Source organism: Salvia hispanica, chromosome 2, assembly GCF_029641045.1.
Source record: "Salvia hispanica isolate PSC_SH4W2 chromosome 2, Shi_PSC_v1, whole genome shotgun sequence".
NCBI classification, from domain to species: domain Eukaryota; kingdom Viridiplantae; phylum Streptophyta; class Magnoliopsida; order Lamiales; family Lamiaceae; genus Salvia; species Salvia hispanica.
This window is the reverse complement of record NC_142693.1, coordinates 55,495,478-55,515,790: the sequence shown is the minus strand read 5'-3', so window position 1 is coordinate 55,515,790 and position 20,313 is coordinate 55,495,478. Positions and strand designations below refer to the sequence as shown.

The window sequence follows — 20,313 nt, the reverse complement described above, 5'->3', positions numbered from 1 at the left end:
TGGGTTAATACTAGTCCTATTTAAATTAGGAATTTAATCAAATTCCTTGTGGAAGAGGAATAAAAATCGCCTATTCCATATTCTTATTGGGAGAATTATTATTTTTATTCTGCTCCGTGATATTTTATTCTACTCCGTGAAATACCAAATAAAATCATAGGCTAATTAAATAGCCTAGATTTCGAATACTCCCCTTATTTCTCCCAAAATTAACGCCAACTTTCCCCCACCAAATCTTCTCAAATCTTTAATTTATTTAATTAAAGATATTATATCTTGCACTCTATAAATACATGAGAAACCCTAACCCTAAAAACAAATACACGCCTACTCCCTCTCCCTCACGCCGTTTCTCACTCTTCCACTCTCTCTCAAATTTTCTTTTATTTTTCTCCAAGAATTCTTCATCTTTTGAGAAGAATTCAATTTGAAGCCTCAAGAATTATTGAAGAATCAAGATTCTACTTTGTTTATACCGATCGTTTTGATCAAGAAGAGGTATTTTGATCTATCTTTTCTCATCTAACCGATTAATCGGTGTTCTTGAACCCTCATGCATATAGATCGAATGAAAAGGGGAAAACCAATTGATGAATGGGATGCATATGTGTGTGCGTGTGGATCGTGCGTGTGTGTGTGCGTGCCTCGGTGTGCGTGCGTGTGTGTTTTGTGTGCGCGTGTGATGTGTGTTGTAAAACACTCATGCGTGACATGTTTTGATGATAGTTCTGGAGTTGTAGTGCGAATAAAAAGTGATATGATAATCATGTCTTGATTTTGAATGGTGATATTAAAATGAATTGATGGGAAAAGGGAAACGTTGGGAACATGCATGATTTTTGAATCAATATTTGAGATTGATTTGTGATATAAATTTAAAGGTGATAACTCGCGCTCTAGCGTGATAGCGAGGGGAAGAGAATACTTGCGATCTAAGCTGTCGAGGTGGGCTTTTCTTTTAAAATAAGGACATCGTCCTAAATCCGTGTTGATGAGAATGAGATTTTTGTTATCATGCCGTGATTTGTTTTGGCATGCCTATCCCTTGTGGCTATGCCACTATTGATTTAATCGAATTCGGATCCTTGTAGAGACGCAAACTCTACTAGGGTTAGTGTACACCAATGTTAGACCGTGTGCTGGCGTACGGGTTGGCCGGTATAGTGACCTGGGATGCGGCCGCATTCCTTGTCATGTAGAATGAGGATATGGTAAACGTCGATGTGAAAAATGGTTGCGCGACTGTGATTTTGATAAAGGACATATTTTGGTGCCTCGGGTATTTCTAAAGATAAAACCCCGATGGACACTTGAAAATGGCATGATAACTATTATTTTGATAAAACTGTTTTCGGCATAAGTCCACTGAGTATGTTTATAGTACTCAGCCCTGCATGTGTTTTCCCTATGTGCAGGTTGAGCGGCGACGAGCGGTTGGCGGTGTTGAGCAAGTTAATTGAATAATATGATCATTTTGAAACTCCGAGTGTAGTTGTGTCTTCATACATGGCTTCACCCTTCTCTTGGATGCTTCCGCTGAAACATGAAACTTATTATCGTTTGTTTGAGTTTGAACTATTTCATTTTGTTAGATTATCGAGACATGATACGGTTTGGATTATCTTAAAACCTAACCGTTTTGAATATTAATTGTGATAGCCCTTTTTCATTGAATCTCCTTGCTAAGCTGTTACTTTTATCGTTCTAATTGTTCATTAAATACTTTGGTAAAATCCCTTTAAATGAAACCCGAGCCTATGTTCTTTGTTGCATTGAAGTCCGCCTAGGTAGCGATCGCCGTATTTATTATACCCTAGAAGTGCGATCGTTATAGAAGGTCACCCCACCATCGAGCTAGGCAGCACCCCAAGAGAAGAAGGCTCTCGTTTGAGTGGACGTCTCCACCTTCTAAACAACTTTGGAGATGCATTGGCTTACCGAACGTGAAGATGCAAAGACTCTCTGTAAAGAGATCAATGATCTATTTGAACGCATGTTCGTGGTTCTGAAATGGAATGTTGTGAAGGATTTGTTGCTTGAGTTCAAACCTCTCCACAAACTGTACACGATGTTTCGTGACCTAATGGAGTATACCATCTTTGATACATGAATACATCAGAGAATGACACCTTAAACTCAATTTTTACTTACTCATTTTCCCAAATATGACGCCGTATAAGAGAAGAGGGACACGTTTCTGTCATATACATACATAATCACACTTGTCTCGTCTTTTCTTCTGCTTCTAAACATTTCATTTTCTTTCCTTTTTTTCTTTACATATTTCTTCTCAATATAATCGGTCTTGCTAGGATTCAAGGAAACTCATATCTTAATCCGAAATCTTGTATTTAAAGTCTAAACCATATAGTATGAGAAAGTATATTTGGAATATTTTTGTGTTTTTGAGGAAATATACTTGGATTATTAATCAGACTTACCTCGTACATATTTTGTACTCCCTCATCCGCCATTAGGAGTCTCATTTATGGGCGGCACGAGTTTTAAAAAATGTTAAGAAAAATGAGTGAAAAAAAGTTAGTGGAATAAGAATCTCACTTGTATATATTAGTTTTAAATTAAATGTGATGGAATGAGTTAGTGGAAGGTGAGACTCTATTACCATTTATGGTAAAAATGAACCGAGACTCCTATTCCGGACGGACTAAAATGGAAAAACGGAACTCTGATTCGCAGACGGAGGGAGTATATCTTTTATATTTGGAATTACAAGATAGACGAAAAATTAAATAACTAAAATCAAATTTTGATATTTCGTCGGAGCACCAAAATTTTCAATTTCCTAATTAAATCATTTCTCATAATCTTTGCGTCGAATAATTGGCAGGTTGAAATTTTGGCACATAGTTCGCTCGCCCAACGTGGTCAATATGATAAACAGACAAATATCATTTGATTGTGTTCACAAAGGAAAAAAAAAAAAAGTGTGGAAATAAGTTTTATAAGAAGCAAAAGAACAAGGGATGAAAATTTACAAGATAAAAAAAAAACACCCATTGTCAAAAACTTGAGAAAACATAGTACTCCATCTCTTTGCAATATTCTTTGCCTTAATGCCGAGGGATAACAACCTAACACATTTATGGGCATATCTATTCACAAACAGTAAATATGTATGTACTCCTATACTAATTGACTTAAAAGTAATATAATTATGGGATATTGACACCTAATATTACGATTATCGAAAAATCTGTTTTTTATCACCAATTTTGAAACTGGCATATAAAAATCACCAATTTTAGTGATTGCTGAAATTTCACTGTCGAAAAATTTCGGCCAAATTGAAATAAGGTGGATGCTGAGTTGGGAAAATTGAATCTAGTTGGCAATTTTAAATGGCGTGGATGTGCTCAAAAACACTCCTTTACTTAACCATACAATAAAATTTTCAGCCTTACGAGGTTGGATTTTTCTAAAACTAGTGACCACTTTAAGCTAATCAAGTCTATTTTATAGGGTTAAAATTCCAAAGTCTATTTCTCATTCGTTTAAGAGATACGCCCATTTGAGTACAAAGTACAAACTATTAAAAAAAAAAAAGGAAAAGCTAGACAACCATACTATGTACAACCATAAACTGGTTCAATTGAAAAATAAACTGATTTATTAATAATTTCTGGTTCAATTAAAGCTGAATTTACCTTTATATTCTTCATTAAGTTTACCGCCTCTTTATCTTCTAAACCCAAAACTTGCGTCTGCTTTTAGCTTCCATTCAATAAAGGCGCCTAATTTCCCTCTCTCCAATTTTATCTCTTCCATATTAATTTCCTATATTCTAGGATTCAGTTTGTAAACACTATTTCATTATTCATTTATAAATAAAATCTAAAAAGATTTGCTCTATCTTCTATTATCCGTGCATTATATAGGCATTGCCCATTGTATGAATTTTAAGGTTTATTTTATGCTCTATACTACAAATTGTTGGATTTAATTTTGTTTGAAATATTAATACAGTATAAAAAAATTTGATTTATTTATAATTTTTGGTTTAGCACCAATTAAATCTATTTTTATAATTGAAAAATTCATTACTCATCCTATATATAACAGTTGAGTACCAAGACAGAGGGTGAGAATTGTTGTGATCGGTTTTCTAACACAAATCAATATTTTTTCTTACTATATATCAAGTATGTTAAACTGAAATAGCTTAACCTCAAAAAAAAAATTCACATAATCATCCAACTATTTAATTTTTAAAATAAATACTAATAAATTTTTTGTTTGACTAATGATTTTCTAAATATATTTTTAATATTGCAAAAATAGATAGATAACTAGTGAACTATTCTCATTTAATTATTTGATTTATAAGAAAATTTCTAATGATATTTGTATTTCATTAAATAATTATTTTAATGTGCTTGAAATCTAATACTCCCATCACAAAAAACAGATATATTAAGCTGTAAATTATTCTTATTCAACTATTTGGTTTCTAAAAAAATCCTAATAACATTACTGTTTTAGTAAAGAAACTTTTATAATGTATTTGAGATATAATATCACAAAAATAAATAAATCAATTAGTGAATTGTTCTCATCCAACTATTTGGTTTGTAAAAATAATCCTAATGACATTAGTATTAGATTTAAATAATTTTTAATATAATTGAGAACCAATATTAAAAAAATGGATGGATCAATTAGGAAATTATTTCCATTCGAATTGTTTGGTGTGTAAAAGATATTCTAGTGACATTAGTGTTTGAATAATGAATAGTATTTTTTTAATGTGTTTGAGATCTTATATTGCACAATAGATACATCAACTTCAAAATTATTCTGGGATGATATCATGAAAGATTATCAAACTATGGAGTATATTTGTACCAAAATAGATATCAAACTTCCATTCTTTTTTAAATAAGATATCAAATCTGTTCAATTTTTTGTTATAATTTAATTATTTACTGATCTCTAAAAAAATAAAATTATTATTAATTCACTATTTACTGTTATTAAATAGTCACACTCATGAAAAATAAGTAAAATTCAAGATATTACAAGAATATAATATTCAATATAATATTTTAAAACGAAATATACATTTTTGTAAAACATGCAATATTAAAAACGGTATGCACACACATATAAACTTGTATTTAAATTATTAAAATTTTCTGTTGGAAATTAGTAAGAATATTATACGTATACCCTTTATATATAGTAAAATAAATAAATGTACATACTTAATTATTTTGAAATCTATTTGATTGAGATAAATTAGGTAAATAATTTGTGGAAGAAAAATAAATTTTAAAATATTAATAATAATAAAAAAACAGATTAATACTTTATTGAAGAGAACAAAAGTTTAATGTCTATTTTGATACTCCCTCCGTCCAAGATAGCGAGTCATATTTCTTTTTGGGATGACCTATTATAAGTGAGTCATTTCCTTTTTTTTAGTAAAAAATTATCTCTCTTACTTTATTCTCCATCTACTTTAACTCTTTAAATATGAATTCCTTAAATTTTATGTCCAAAAAAAATGTTTCGTTTATCTTAGGATGGAGGGAGTACAAAATTTTGTTTGAAATGCTACTATTTTGATTTCAAACATTTTAGTTTAGTAACCTGCCATGAAATTAACCCGGACTATTCTAATCCACCTATTTTATTTCTAGAAAAATTCTAAGGAAATTATTGTTTGATTAAATAAAATTTTTAGTGTTCCTGATTAAAAATAGATAGATCAATCGGTAAACTCATCCGACTATTTGATTTATAAGAGAGATCCTAATGATTGTTTGATAATATAATAATGCTTAGAATCTAAAGTCACAAAAATAAATAGATCAAACAATGAATTATTCTCATCCAACATGTTGTTTGTAAAAGAAATCTTAATGACGTTAGTGTCTGATTAAATTTTTTTTTAGTGTTATAGATCTGATATCACAAAAATAGATAGAACAATAAGTGAATCATTCTCATCCAACTAATTTTATTTGTAAAATGAATTCTAGTGATATAGTATATGTTTGATAGAATTTTTTGTAATATGATCAAGATCTAATAATACAAAATAAATGGATTAATTAGTCAATTATTCTCATCCGATTGTTTAGTTTGCAAAGGAAAATCTAATGATAGTAATTTTTTATAAAATAAATATTTTAATATGATCTAATAACACAAAATGACAAAATAGATGTATCAATTAATTATTCTCATCCTATTACTTAGTTCGTAAATGAACTTCTAATGACATTAGTTTTTGAAATTTTTAAGTGTGATCAAGATCTAATCAAGCAAAATAAATTGATTAAATCCAACTATTTGATTTGTACATTATTGTTTTATAAGATAAAATTTTTAGTACAACTATGCTCTAATATTGCAAAATACTCTCTCCGTTCAATAGTAATAGAGTCATTTTGTCATTGGTATGTTCCATAGTAATAGAGTCATTTCACATTTTCAGTAAAAATCAACATATTTTTCCACACTTACATTACTCTCTCTTAATTTTTTCTCTCTTCATCCCTCTACTTTTTTCATTTTCCACTTTATTCTCCCTTTACTTAACTCACCTAACACAATTTTTCTTAATCTCTGTGCCGAAAAGAAACGCCTCCATTACTATGGAATGAGGGAGTATTAAATAGTTTAATTATTGAATTATTTCTATTCAACTATCTGATTTGTAAAAATAATCTTAGTGACAAAATCAAAATCCAACAAACCTCCATAAAAATATTAACTTTATAGACTTAGTATTAAAATATGAAACTAGTTAGTACTATTACTCATTGAACTATGCAAATATAATTGCGTATTTATTTGTGTACTTATGAAAAATAAAAATAAAAAATAGAAAAGTAAGAAAATGAGAGAAACATAACTGTAATAGAGACTTGCGATAGAGATATAAAAAATTTAAAATGATAGATATAAGTCAATGAGAGAACAAATTTTGAAAAGCAATCCTTTTTTTCGCAAATAAATTGCTCTGCTAGTGTGATAGAGATATTTTAGTTAATTTTTAAAGTTAACAAATATGGTGACCATTAAAAGATTTGTGCATTAAATTTTCGGTCATTGAAACTATAAAAATGTAATTAATGTACTAACTTAAATTCAAATTTTGAAAATTTAGAAAAGAGGAAACTTAATAAAAAACGAAAATGAGGCAAATGGTTAATAAAGTCATTTCAATTTTTCCACTAACTACAATTAATATTTTAATATACAATTAATACTTTAATTTACTAATATGCCCTTGTGTGGTTGTACATAATGTGGTTGTTTAGCATCACCTAACAAAAAAACACAAAGGGACAGCAACTTTCAATATATAAATTCAAACCAATACTAGCTCAGATAAATCTGAATTTTTACCAACAATTCCTATGAAGATGATTAAACTCCAGTTAAAATATCAGAGTAAACAAAAATGTCTAGATTGGTCGAAATGGTCTCGCAAGTTTGAAGTTTCTGTCGAACATAGTTCTTATTGACAGATTTTGCCAACTCAGCATCCACCTCATTTCAATTTGGCTTGAAACTTTTGTTGGTGTGAAATTTCAGCAACCATTAAAGTTGATGATATTATATGCCAATTTCAAAGTTGGTAATGATATTAGGTGTTTATACCCTAAAATCATAAACAAATTTTAAATGTGCATTGTTTTTCAAATCATACTTAAATGGTGAATCATGGCCCGTCACAGTTAAAAAAGTAGGGATTTCGAATTGAAGTCAAAGTCCAAATCTATTTGAACGGCTACTTTTGGTCTGTTAGTTGTTATACACTTCCTTCGAAAAAAGAGAGAAAATAGTCTTTATAGTATGTGACAGCATATTTTAATATAAAAAATAAAATAATAGTTAAAACATAAATATTATTAGTGAGAAATAAAGACATCAGATTAAATAAATAAATTTATGATAAATAGATAGAAAATAATTTTGTTATAAAACTAATAAATATAAAAGACTAAAGTCTAAATTTGATCTCTAATTGCCCTAAAAAAAGTTTTAGTCATATACATTAAGTGTGATTTCTTTTGGTCTCAATGAATGGTTTTATCCAGAATTAACATTTCTGTTGACTTGAATAATAAAAATGTATTTTGACCAAATTAATACTTAATTATGAATCTAATTGACTAGATTCAACTAATTAATTTAATAGTAAATTTAAAAATAGTTTTACCAATAATAATCTTTATGTTTTACTACTATTATTATATCTAATTTCGTTTCATGTTTTTTTGATGCTAGACGACAATTCCATACGTTACAATTTTTCAAATTCCTTTCCGGCTTTACCGTTCTCAACAACAAACCCTTTCCCTCACTCCTATTCTAGATTGATAAAATATTTTTTTTATAGTGGATTGTATACAAATGTAGAATATATAATGATACCAACTTAATAGTAATCAATTAGTTGGGTGATAATATTGAAATATTAAGTATATATACAAATGGATTAAAATAACAACACCTTTTAAAGTGACAATGTGACACCACTTAGCATGCAATATAATAAACGCTACACTGTAATCTATAGATTGCAGTCTAGCGTATTGGATATTGCAAACGGGCAAATATTGCAGTCTAGCGTATTGGATATCGCTGACTGAGAAAATTTACCCTTGAGCATTTTTATGATTGCCACAGGACAACTGATTTTTCGTCCACGTATACAAATGATTGGCTAGGAATGGTGGTATGGTGTCACTCTAAGAGGTGTTGTCATTTTAACACAAACCTATATACACATATTCTTTTTTAGTCTATAACATTAAGAATTATTTTAAAAATAAAATAAGTGGACTAAAATAATTATTAAAATTCTAAGTTATTTTATACTATTATACTTATATCTTATGTCGTTTTTGCATGAAGATATGAAAATATACTTGATGGATATCAATTAGTTGGTTGATTGCACTGAGAATTAATAATGCATGAAGTAGTACTTTTTATACTCCCTCCCATTTTATAGTAGTGGAGACATTTCTTTTCGGTACGAAGATTACGAAAAAGGTGTGTAATGTAGAGAGGAGATAATTAAGAAAAAGATAATAAAGTATGAGATAGGATAAAATAGAGAGGAGAAAGTAAGAGAGAGAGAAAAGTAAATGAGAAAAAATATGTTGATTTTTACTAAAAAGGGAATTAACTCCACTACTATATAATGTACCAAAATGACAAAATGACTCTACTACTATGGAACGTAGATAGTATAATTTTAACCGTAGTAATCTTTTTAGTTGGAAACTAAATATGGTATAACATATTAAAAATAGGTCTCTGATTTGTTAAGGCTGCAAATTCTTGGACGTCTATAAATACACATAATTTCTATCAATCAAATTCAAAACGAAAATGGCCAACCTAAAGTACTTGATAGTTGTTTGTTTAATCATCTGTTCCACCCTTCTCCTTGTACCAGGTAAATAATGGAGTACTTTTAAATATAATATTTCTATTATCCTAAGATAGTTGAGTTAATTTCTCGTCGTCCCAAGATAGTCGAATCATTTTTTCTGACAAAAACTTTATTATCTTTCCTGGTTTGCTTTCTCTTTCTCTCTCATATTTATTCTCTCCTCTTTAATCTGAAACATCATTTTCTTAAATCATATAGTCAAAAAGAAAATGTCTCACTAATTTCAAATAGAGAAAGTATGTACGTTCGTATGGTTTCATTATTTAATAAAATTAAATGCTAATATATGCAGTGAATGGAGCGACGTGCAAGGAAGGCATAGACGTGAAGAATTTACAATGCAAAGGGAGCGAAGCTGATGTGAATTGTTGGATCGAATGCAAAAAACGCCATGGCCCAGCAGCTAATGCCCAATGCGAAGCAGATGGTTTTCCTAGTTTTAATTCTTGTTACTGCCGTTGGGAGTGTTAAGTAATTAAATTATTTCTCACATTAATAAACTTAAATTTTCATATCACTTATTACTACGTGACATTATCGTGTTATGGAATGAGTTTGCAATCCGACAATCTATATATCGAATTATTCACTTTGATATTTTTCAAACATAAATAATCTCTCCTAGTCTTTTATTTCTTGAATAATATGTTGGCTATGGTATCAAGATTTATTACCATGTAATGGTAAACATCATTATCTTTTATTATATCACTCATAGAAGTCAAAAAACAGTAATGATAAATAATTTTGTATTTATTTAAAAAAAGAGTAATGATAAACAGTAATCCCCAAATATGCAAGTATCCAAAAAACCAAATATGCAAGTATCCAAAAAATCATGTATATATATAGAGGGATGTATTCACATCTTTTTGCATCTTTTGTTCTTTTTCCTTCTCAATCTCGGCCCTCCATTTTCAAGATTTGATGGTTGATTTTCATGCTAGATTGAATTATTAAAATAATTAATTTAATTCGAAAAGGGCAGATTGGGGAGCTCAGATTTGCAACGGTTAATTTTATTCCTTAATTCTCTCCTTCTAGTATGGTAAATATATAATCTTATTTATATTTTCCTTAATTAAATCTTTTCTCTCTTCCTATTTTACGGTAAATGTATTGCAATCGACATTCTTCTGCAATTCTTAGAGACGATCATGAAGTTCTTTTTTGAGAAGTTAGTTTTGTATTCCTTCATTGATTTAGATGTTTTCGACTGTGGAAGAAGTTTTTTTTTTTTTTTTTTTTTTTTGTCGTTCTAGTCCAATTTAATTGTATATGATTCTAAAGTTTTGCAGCAATTTTTTTATGGAGTTCCTGTATTGATTGTTCATTGAGATGTATAATTTTGTGTATTAACACTTTATGCTCAGTTCACCCAACCATTCGTGATGTTTTTATTTCAACGTTCATTTTTTTGCTTGAACCAATCCAAAATTTACAGTTTCTAATGATGTTGTTCGTGTGTATAATGTAAAACTTTCGTTTGTGTAATGTAGATAACACGTTCAGATTTGGCATGGACAACTCCTATATTTCCAAAAAGTAATGTACGATTTTAGTTATTTAATGTACCAATAGTATCTAATAATGTGCACGGATCAGTGAATAATGCAAAGATTGAAGAGAATAATGTTGAAAGGAAATTGAATTCATTCCCTTTGAATTTAGCAATCCATGGGGCTAGGTTGTAGTACTCACTCACAAATGGAATCATCACAAAGGGTAGAGAGTTTGAATCATTCCCATTAGGTTTAGCAACCCATAGGGCTAGGTTATAGCACCACCACATGAATTAAATTTCATTTTTTAAAACTACTCATAAAATCACAACAAAAACGTCTCATAAACATATACATTACAGGACACAAATTGTCCATTACTGAGTAAATAAAATCCATTACACTGAAATATTTTTACATTAAGGCGTGCAATGAGATGGGCCATCACGATTGTAGAAACTGTCCAATGCTTAAAGAGATGACGAAGGAGAAAGAGCTTCGTAAGGGCAAGAGGAAATGTTGATGTATTTTGATTTTCGGTTTAGTCTTATTATTCAATTCGTTGTTTTAGTCTTTTTGGTCCTACCAGTGTCAACATTTTATGCATAATAATTTTACATTTTTAATCTGTTAATGTACATTATTATTCATAAAGTTGTACATTATTGTTCACAAGGACTTAACTTACTGTACATTATTATTCAAGTACAGTTCATTAATAAGCACATTCTGTACATTAATATGTTAATTACATCCATTATACAATTTTTGCGTCTTCATAAGAGGTACTCGTCTCGGTCCTTTGCTCAGCCAATCTCTCCCTGAACTTTTGCGCAATCACAATTGGAATAACATCATTGACCGCTTCGTCAATGTCCAACCGAGGCAGCGAAGCTGCTGTCCAAAAATCGGAGGTATCTATAATGTATCACATTTATATTATATAATGCATACTACTTGATAAATAATGTACAAATCCAAGCAAATAATGCACAATTGAACACCTCTGGCTACCAAAATGTATAATTAAATGACGAATACATATGTAGAATAATGTAATTCTGCAAAAACAGGAAACCAATATATTACACATCATAGAATAATGTGCATAACTGATCTTATGATAATGTTGACAGAGCATATAATAATGCATATTTTCAACCTAATAATGTATATCTATGATGCCCAGTAAATCTTCGACTTACAAATCACCACATACATCAACAATGACCTACACAAATAATGCAGCAAATGTACATAATAATGTAACAAAAACGGACAACACTTTAAGCAACAATTGAACAGAAATGGAATAGAGTTGTAATGCCAAAAATAAGGATACAAATGCACAAAAAATACTGAATAATGCACCAAAATAAGGGAGAAGATACTATCAGTTTGGTAAAATGTACATACATCAATAATGTTGAAAGCCAACCAAATAATGCAGCATATGTACATAATAATGTGACAAAAACGGGCAACACTTCAAGTAACAATTGAACAGAGATGGAATAGAGTTGTAATGCAAACAATAAGGATACAAATGGACCAAAAATACTGACTAATGCACCAAAATAAAGGAGAAGATACTATCAGTTTGGTAAAATGTGCATACATCAATGATGTTGAAAGCCAACCAAATAATGCAGCAAATGTACATAGTAATGTGACAAAAACGGACAACACTTCAAGTAACAATTGAACAGAGTTGGAATAGACTTGTAATGCAAAAAATAAGGATACAAATGCACAAAAAATACTGAATAATGCACCAAAATAAGGGAGAAGATACTATCAGCTTGGTAAATTGGCGCTGCATTCTCACCTTCGGTCTGCGTGGGCTGGCTTTTGAAGGGGCGAACTCTTTTCGACATCCCAAAACTAACAAACACAACAACAACAGAAACCACTTTAGATTATACACCAGAACCAAAGCTAATTCGTCAACAGAACCCACAAAAAACCATTCTTCATCTTAAATAAAATTACCAAAATCGTGACAAAAATAAAGCATCTACAAAAATTGAAAACCAAAACTCGTATTTTTACAACAAAATCGACGAATTCAGGACGTCTTAAACCCCAAATTCGAACAACAAACCAAATACAACTCAGAAACCAACAATATACTTGAAAAATGGGATAACCCTACATCTAATGCTCACAATTTCATATTTTACCAAAAAAAACGCAAAAATAATTTGTGCATTATTGCAAATACGAACTCAATCGGCGAAAAAAACGATGATCGCTTATTGTGCCGAGCCGTTAATGACAAAAAAACGACGATTTGGAGTGTTTCTAACTACAAATCGAGAATGAAGCACACCGTTTCCGTAGAAAGTAGATGAATCAACGTCCCACGGCGCAAGCGTAAAAAACCCTGAACTCTGTGACTCCGAATCGCCGATCGAAGGCTTGATTCTGAGATAATTGACGGTAGCGGCGGTTTCTCTCGGTTGTGGGAGGCGGCTAGGGTTTACTGGCTTTGAATGAGGGGAGAAGTTTTTCAATCGTGTTTTGATGGGATGGAGTGAGAGAGAGAATGAGAAGATGGAAGGACTAAGAAAATCCCGCTAAATTATCGGAGTTTCCGTTTTAAAACGTTTCTTAGATTTTGTATGATTACTATTACACCCTCATAATGCACAACATATGACCAATAATGCCAACCGGGATCCATTTACCAAGATTGATCTTGACCATCCACTACTATAATCTAGTGGATGATATTAAGAAGGAAATAGTATCTAAAGGGGTAAAAGGAGCTTAATGCTCCCCTATATATATATAGAAATGACTCAACACCAAAATGCCAAAAAAAAAATTAACTACGAGGGAATGGAGGGAGTAGAAGAGAGGAAAAAATAGAAAGTATAAAGTAAAAGAGATGAAAAGTACAAGTGAAAAAATGTGTTAATTTTTACTGAAAATAGAAATAATTCTATTATTATAGAATGTCTAAAATGAAAAAATGACTCTACTATGGTGGAATGATTTACAAGTGGAGTAGTAAACAATAAAGCATGAAGAAGAAGACGGACCCCCCAAATTTTATACGTGGGCTGCTACTCCTTTTAATATTGGTCTCTCATAATATTAATAGAAGTGGGCTAAATATGGTGAGAACTAAAAATAAGTCCATTCCGGATTTAATTGTTTGGGTTTAAACAATTCACAATTTTAGGAGCCCCTTTTTTTTATTCAAAGTCCAGCTTGTAGTTAATTGCATAATTGGGCTAGTTTTAAATTAAACAGTTGAGCCGGATAAATTAATTTCTTCGTAGTTAAACGGTTGGATGAGACTAATTAATTAATCCCTGGTTAGTTAGTTAGTTATATAGTATAAATTTAAAATTATTGGATTTAAGTAGAAATTTAATCTTCGGACTATGTTACGAATATGAAATATGGATTTTGAGATAATGAAGGGAGAAACCTGACAGGAATAAAATAATTCCTTGGTGACGACTATCCAAATAATTATATCTATTTAATTAATATAAAGCTAAAAGTAACTAAACAGAAAAATAAAATGCATATTATTAAATTAGTATCTTTTTTAAAACTAAAGTTAGCTTATTCTATTTCTAAAAAGAGAGACTTGCGAGGAAAGTAACGAAGAGAAATAAGAGAATGATTTACGAGAATCCTGAAAAGTGGAAAAATGTGAACTTTTCTATCTTATAGATAAAAATGTGAAATAATTTCAAGTTTTGATATTTATTTATGCAAATAATGTTGTCTTACCATAAATGATTTATTTTATGTGTATGAAGTCTATCTGTTTGGTTGGAACATAAGAATCGAATTCGGGCCGAGTGAGGGTGGTGTCCCTACTCAGATTAGTATACACAGGTGACAGTGGAAGGTGCCACCAACTACGATACAATGATGATATTGTGGAGGCTGTTGGGAGTTGGCCACCTCCCCGCTGGAGAAAGACGTAGGTGACCGTGGGAGAGCACCATCTCAACAGGTACTTGGTGTTCAGATATTGCAAAATTACATATGTAACTTAGACTGATCAATCAAACTTCAACTTACAAATAATTTAGTAAGCTCGGGTCTTTTAGGAGAAAACTCTCGAGTTTACTATGATGGCATGGCAATATTTTCACTGTATGTATGTATATTTCGGCAATGTGTTCACTGGTACCTTTGTACTTAGCCCTACATGTATTTCTAAATGTGCAGGTTGAGCGTTGCGTTAAATTCCACTGCGTACTAATGCATTGGACAACATCGACTGTTCTTATATACTCTGATAAATCTCCATTGATAAGTACTCCATCCGTCCGTGAAATGTTGTCCACTGTTTTTTTACCATTTTTGGTAAATGGATCTCATTTTCCACTAACTCATTACACTCACGTTTTATTATAAAACTAATATATAAATGTGAGACCTACATTCCACTAACTTTTTCCGCTCGCTTTTATTTACATATTTTAAAACTCGTACCGAGTCAAACATGGACAGTATTTCGCGGACGGATGGAGTAATTGTTTATCTCCCACCAAGACACTTATTTTGAAATTATTTTTCCTTGATTTCTAAGGGAAGATTTCGTAATTGTTTATCTCCTTTCCAAATACCCTCTTCTTATTCCCCATCTCTAGTCACGATTCCCTGACTTTTCTATCCTTAGCAAAGTGCGGTAGTGACAATCACTTTCTCAAATATTAGTTCAGTGGTGTTCATTTCCTTCAAAATGATTTGCGATACCAACCCTCTCATTCCATCTCAATATAAAAGGAAACTATTATTAAAATCTGATATAGATGTGAATACGTGATATACTCCCTCCGTCCCCTATTAAGAGTCATATTTTGTCATTTTTGTCCGTCCTCGATTAAAAATCATATTTCACTTTTACCATAAATGGTAAGTAGGCCACACATTCCACCAACTTATTCATTCACATTTTATTATAAAACTAATATAGTATTATATACTCCCTCCGTCCGTCATTAGGAGTCCCATTTATGGGCGGCACAAGTTTTAAAAAATGTTAACAAAAGTGGATGGAAAAAAGTTAGTGGAATAGGGGTCTCGCTTGTGTATAATAGTTCTAAATGAAATGTGAGTAGAATGAGTTAGTGGAAGGTGGGAACTCTATTACTATTTATGGTAAAAGTGAACCGGGTCTCCTATTCACGGACGAACTAAAATGGAAAAACGGGACTCCAATTCGCGGATAGAGGGAGTAAGTAAGATTCATATTCCACTAACTTATTCAACCACTTTTTTTTTAATTTCTTAAAACCGATGTCTAAACCAAATAGGACTCTTATTAGAGGATAAAAAGAGTACTCCCTCCGTCCAGTGACAGAACCAGGAAATTAAATAAGTCGGGGCTGAAATTTTTGAAATAATAATATATTCAAATATTTAACTTAACATGAGTGGAATATGGGTCCTACTTATATATATTAGTAGTTTTAAATGAAATGTGAGTGGATTGAGTTAGTAGAATGTATGCCTCTTTTTCATTTATAGTAATTATGAACCAGAGTCCTATTCGCGGACGGATCAAAATGAAAAAACAAGACTCCTATTCGCGGAGGGAGTAACTGTTTTCGACAAATCGATATGTCTTGAAATCGCCTAAGAATAGTCTCATTCTGATTTTTTTGAAATCATTTCTCAATGTATACAACTAATATATTATTAGTCCATTCATCTCCAATTCCATTTTAGAAATATATTCTAAATAAGTTTCACATACTAATAAATTTATACACAACTATTTGCATAACACTTGCAAAGAATTTTATACTACTAATTCTAATTCTACCAAACCATCAAGTGATCTATTTTACAAATATATCTTAAATAAGTCACATACTAATAAATTTATTACTACTACTTGCATAACACTTGCAAATAATTTTATACTACCAATTCTAATTCTACCAAACCATCAAGTGATCTGAATCCAAGTACCAAGTAAATTAGGAGGTTTTTGGGGGCAAACAAAATTTATAAAAAAACATGAGAAATATTGCACACTGCACTTAAGATTAATTTATTTGATAAAATTATAAACATTTAAATACCCATCAAATTTTTATCTGAATCGGCTAATTATGTCAAGAGTATCATTAGTTTATTATATCCAAAAATTAAAAGCAGCCCAACAATTATATAAATGGCCCAAAACTTATAAGCCCAAGTCTATCTTCTCCAACAATTTTGTCAATTGCACAGAATCAGCGGCGGCGGCGCGGATTCCGTGGATTCCGTGGAGTCTGGACGGTTAGAGACTAGAGTGCAGGGCTTAATCTGGGGTGGAGATCGGTCGGAGAACGAAAATGATATTGAAAAATAGGAAAGATAAAGAGAAAGTAAAGTAAGTGATGTAATAAAGTAAAATTGATCATCTGTATATTGCATGCATGTAATATTTTAGTTGGATAGTAATTGGATATGTTCTTTAGATTTCTCAATAGCTATTACTACCTCTGTCCTTGAAAATTTGATACATATTACCATTTCGGTTCGTCCCTGAAAATTTGATACACTTCACTTTACCATTTTTGATAGTGGACCCCATATTCCACTAACTCATTCTTACTCACATTTTATTATAAAACTAATACTTTAAAAGTAGGACCCACATCCCACCAACTTTTTCAATTCACTTTCCATTACATTTCTTAAAACCCGTGTCGGGTCAAAGTGTAGCAAATTTTGGGGGACGGAGGTAGTAGTACGTAATATATCGATCTAGAAGACATATATTTTGTATTGTATAAAATATTTTTAGTTGGAAACTAATTAATTGTGGCATAACATATCAAAAATAGGTTTCTGTTTTGTTATGGCTGCAAATTTATTGGATGTCTATAAATACACATAATTTCGATAAAACGATCAAAGAAAAATGGCAAACCCAAAATACTTGATAGCTATCAGTTTTATTATCTGTTCCACACTTCTCCTTGTACCAGGTAAATAATTCTTTTGGAGTTTAGATTTCTAACGTCCCAAGATAGTTGAGTTACATTTTTTTCATATCGTCTCACGATAGTTGAGTAATTTTTTTTGTCAAAAGTTTATTCTTTTTCCTAATTTGTCATCTCGTTCTCTCTCATACTTTACCCTCTCATTTTTAATCACAAATACCATTTTCTTAAATCATATGGTCAAGAAAATATCTCAAATATCATTTTCTTAAATGCTAATGTATGCAGTGAATGGAAAGACGTGCAAGGAAGGACTATTCGTGAAGAATTTACTGTGCAATGGGAGCGAAGCTGATGTGAATTGTTGGAACGAATGCATAAACCGGCATGGCCCAACAGTTAATGCTCTATGCGAAGCTGATGGTTTTCCTAGTTTTAATTCTTGTTACTGCCGTTGGGAATGTTAAGTAATTAACTTATTTCTCACTTATTACTATGTGAAATTATCGTGTTATGGAATGAGTTTGCAATCTAACAATTCTATATATCGAATTATTCACTTTGATATTTTTCACGTGTATAATCTGTCCAGCCTTTTATTTTTTTAAAATACAAACCGCCAATCTGTTTTTGGGATATTTCAACTTAACGTCCCAATGAAATCTATTTAAAACCATAACTACAACACTAAAAATGGTCAAAATAATATAGCATATCACTTTAAATTTCTCTATCATTATAGACACTCGGTTTTGGACTTTTGTATTCAAAAATAAACAAGAATTCCTGTTTAAATTGCCAAATGAACCAGAATGTTGTATTAGTAATTTGGCAAAGATATACTCCATATGGGGACACGATAATATATTACTATATGTTGGTCATGGTATTCATTCAAGATTTATTGCAATATAACGGTAAAAATCATTATCTTTTATTAGAGTATGAAATCTTAGTAATACTAATAAGAAATAATTTTATAGTGTATATGTAGCACTTTTAAGGGAAACTTTTATTAAAATCCTTACTATAGATGTGAATCTGTGATATCGAATATGAAGATTTTTTCATTTTTCATAATATATTCTTTAAATGTTCATAATAATTATTATAAATACATATTATATACTCCATCAATCCAGAAGACATTTCGTCCCTAAAAAATTGTCACTTATTTTCATTTTGGTCCGACCCGAAAAATTTATCACCTTTAAATTTTACTATTTTTTATAGTGGACTCATATTCCACTAACTCATTCTCTCTCATACTTTATTAAGAAAATGTAATATATAATTGTAGTGCTCATGTGTTAATAACTTTTTCAACTCACTTTATATTATAATATTTCTTAACATCTATGTCTGGTCAAATGATGATAAATTATTAGGAACGTAGGGAGTAATATTTCCAGTTGGAAACTAATTGTGGCACAACGCATTATAAAGAGGTTTTCATTTTGTAGATGCTACAAATTACTTGTGTTAGGATCGTCGATTGCGCTTTGGGTCAAGCCCGTAAGTATTTGTTTTTGGATCACTTCCAAAAGGCCCCAAACTAATTGGGGTTGGACAGGAATTATATACACCTTCAAGGTTTTGAGGGTATTTTCGTCTAAATTTTTTTTGGAAATAGTAAAAAAGTATTTCGATTGATATTAACTCATAGTTGATGGACCTCAAATGATATTTTCAAAGTTCACGGACCTAAAATGACTTCAAGGTATTGAGGGTATTTTCGTCTAGAAAAAATTTGGAAATAGTAAAAAAAAGTATTTCGATTGATATTAACTCATAGCTGATGGGCCTCAAATGATATTTTCAAAGTTCACGGACCTAAAATGATACTTTGAAAAAGTTCGTGGACCAAAAAAGATGTTCCCTCACATATTAATATATATACATTTTTTTTAGTTTTTTGGTTTTTTCATATAATTTTGTTTTTTTCGGTTTAGTTCGGTGTTTGAAGTTCGGTTTTCAGTTTTTCGATTTTTCGGGTTTGGTTCGGTTTGGGTATAAAACCGAACCAAAACCCGAATGCTCACCCCTAAAAATATTATACTATTAATTAATTACTAACAATTTTTGTGTTCTTTTATTGATTTCATGATTTATAATTATTTATATCGTTTTTTTTACTTCTGTAATACCACATCAGAATGTCATGTCATTAAATAATGCCACGTACTCTTGCCGAAAATTTTAAATTATGGCACAATTGTGAAAGTGTCATAAGTTAAGATTAATTAGCTAACTATGTAAGCTGCGGAATAAACAAAGAATGAGCCTAAAAATGTGATTTAATTTGCAATTTTTCCTTTTGATAATAGTAAAAGATTTGTGTAATTTGCCTTCCAAGTAAACTATATTTACTTACAATTCCCTGCTAGATAAAATCAGAATTTTTTATTATTTAATTTAATTCTACAAAATATTATTTTGACCCATTTAAAAAAAATTC

At 30.6% G+C, this 20,313-nt stretch overlaps 1 long non-coding RNA gene across 1 annotated transcript; it reads left to right on the top strand.

The window, feature by feature from the left end:
- The first annotated feature begins 9,377 nt into the window (after window positions 1–9,377).
- Window positions 9,378–9,956, top strand: LOC148932689 (uncharacterized). The gene is made up of 2 exons (XR_016135238.1): window positions 9,378–9,442; window positions 9,732–9,956. It is a non-coding gene; the product is annotated as an uncharacterized LOC148932689 (long non-coding RNA).
- The last annotated feature ends 10,357 nt before the right edge of the window (window positions 9,957–20,313 follow it).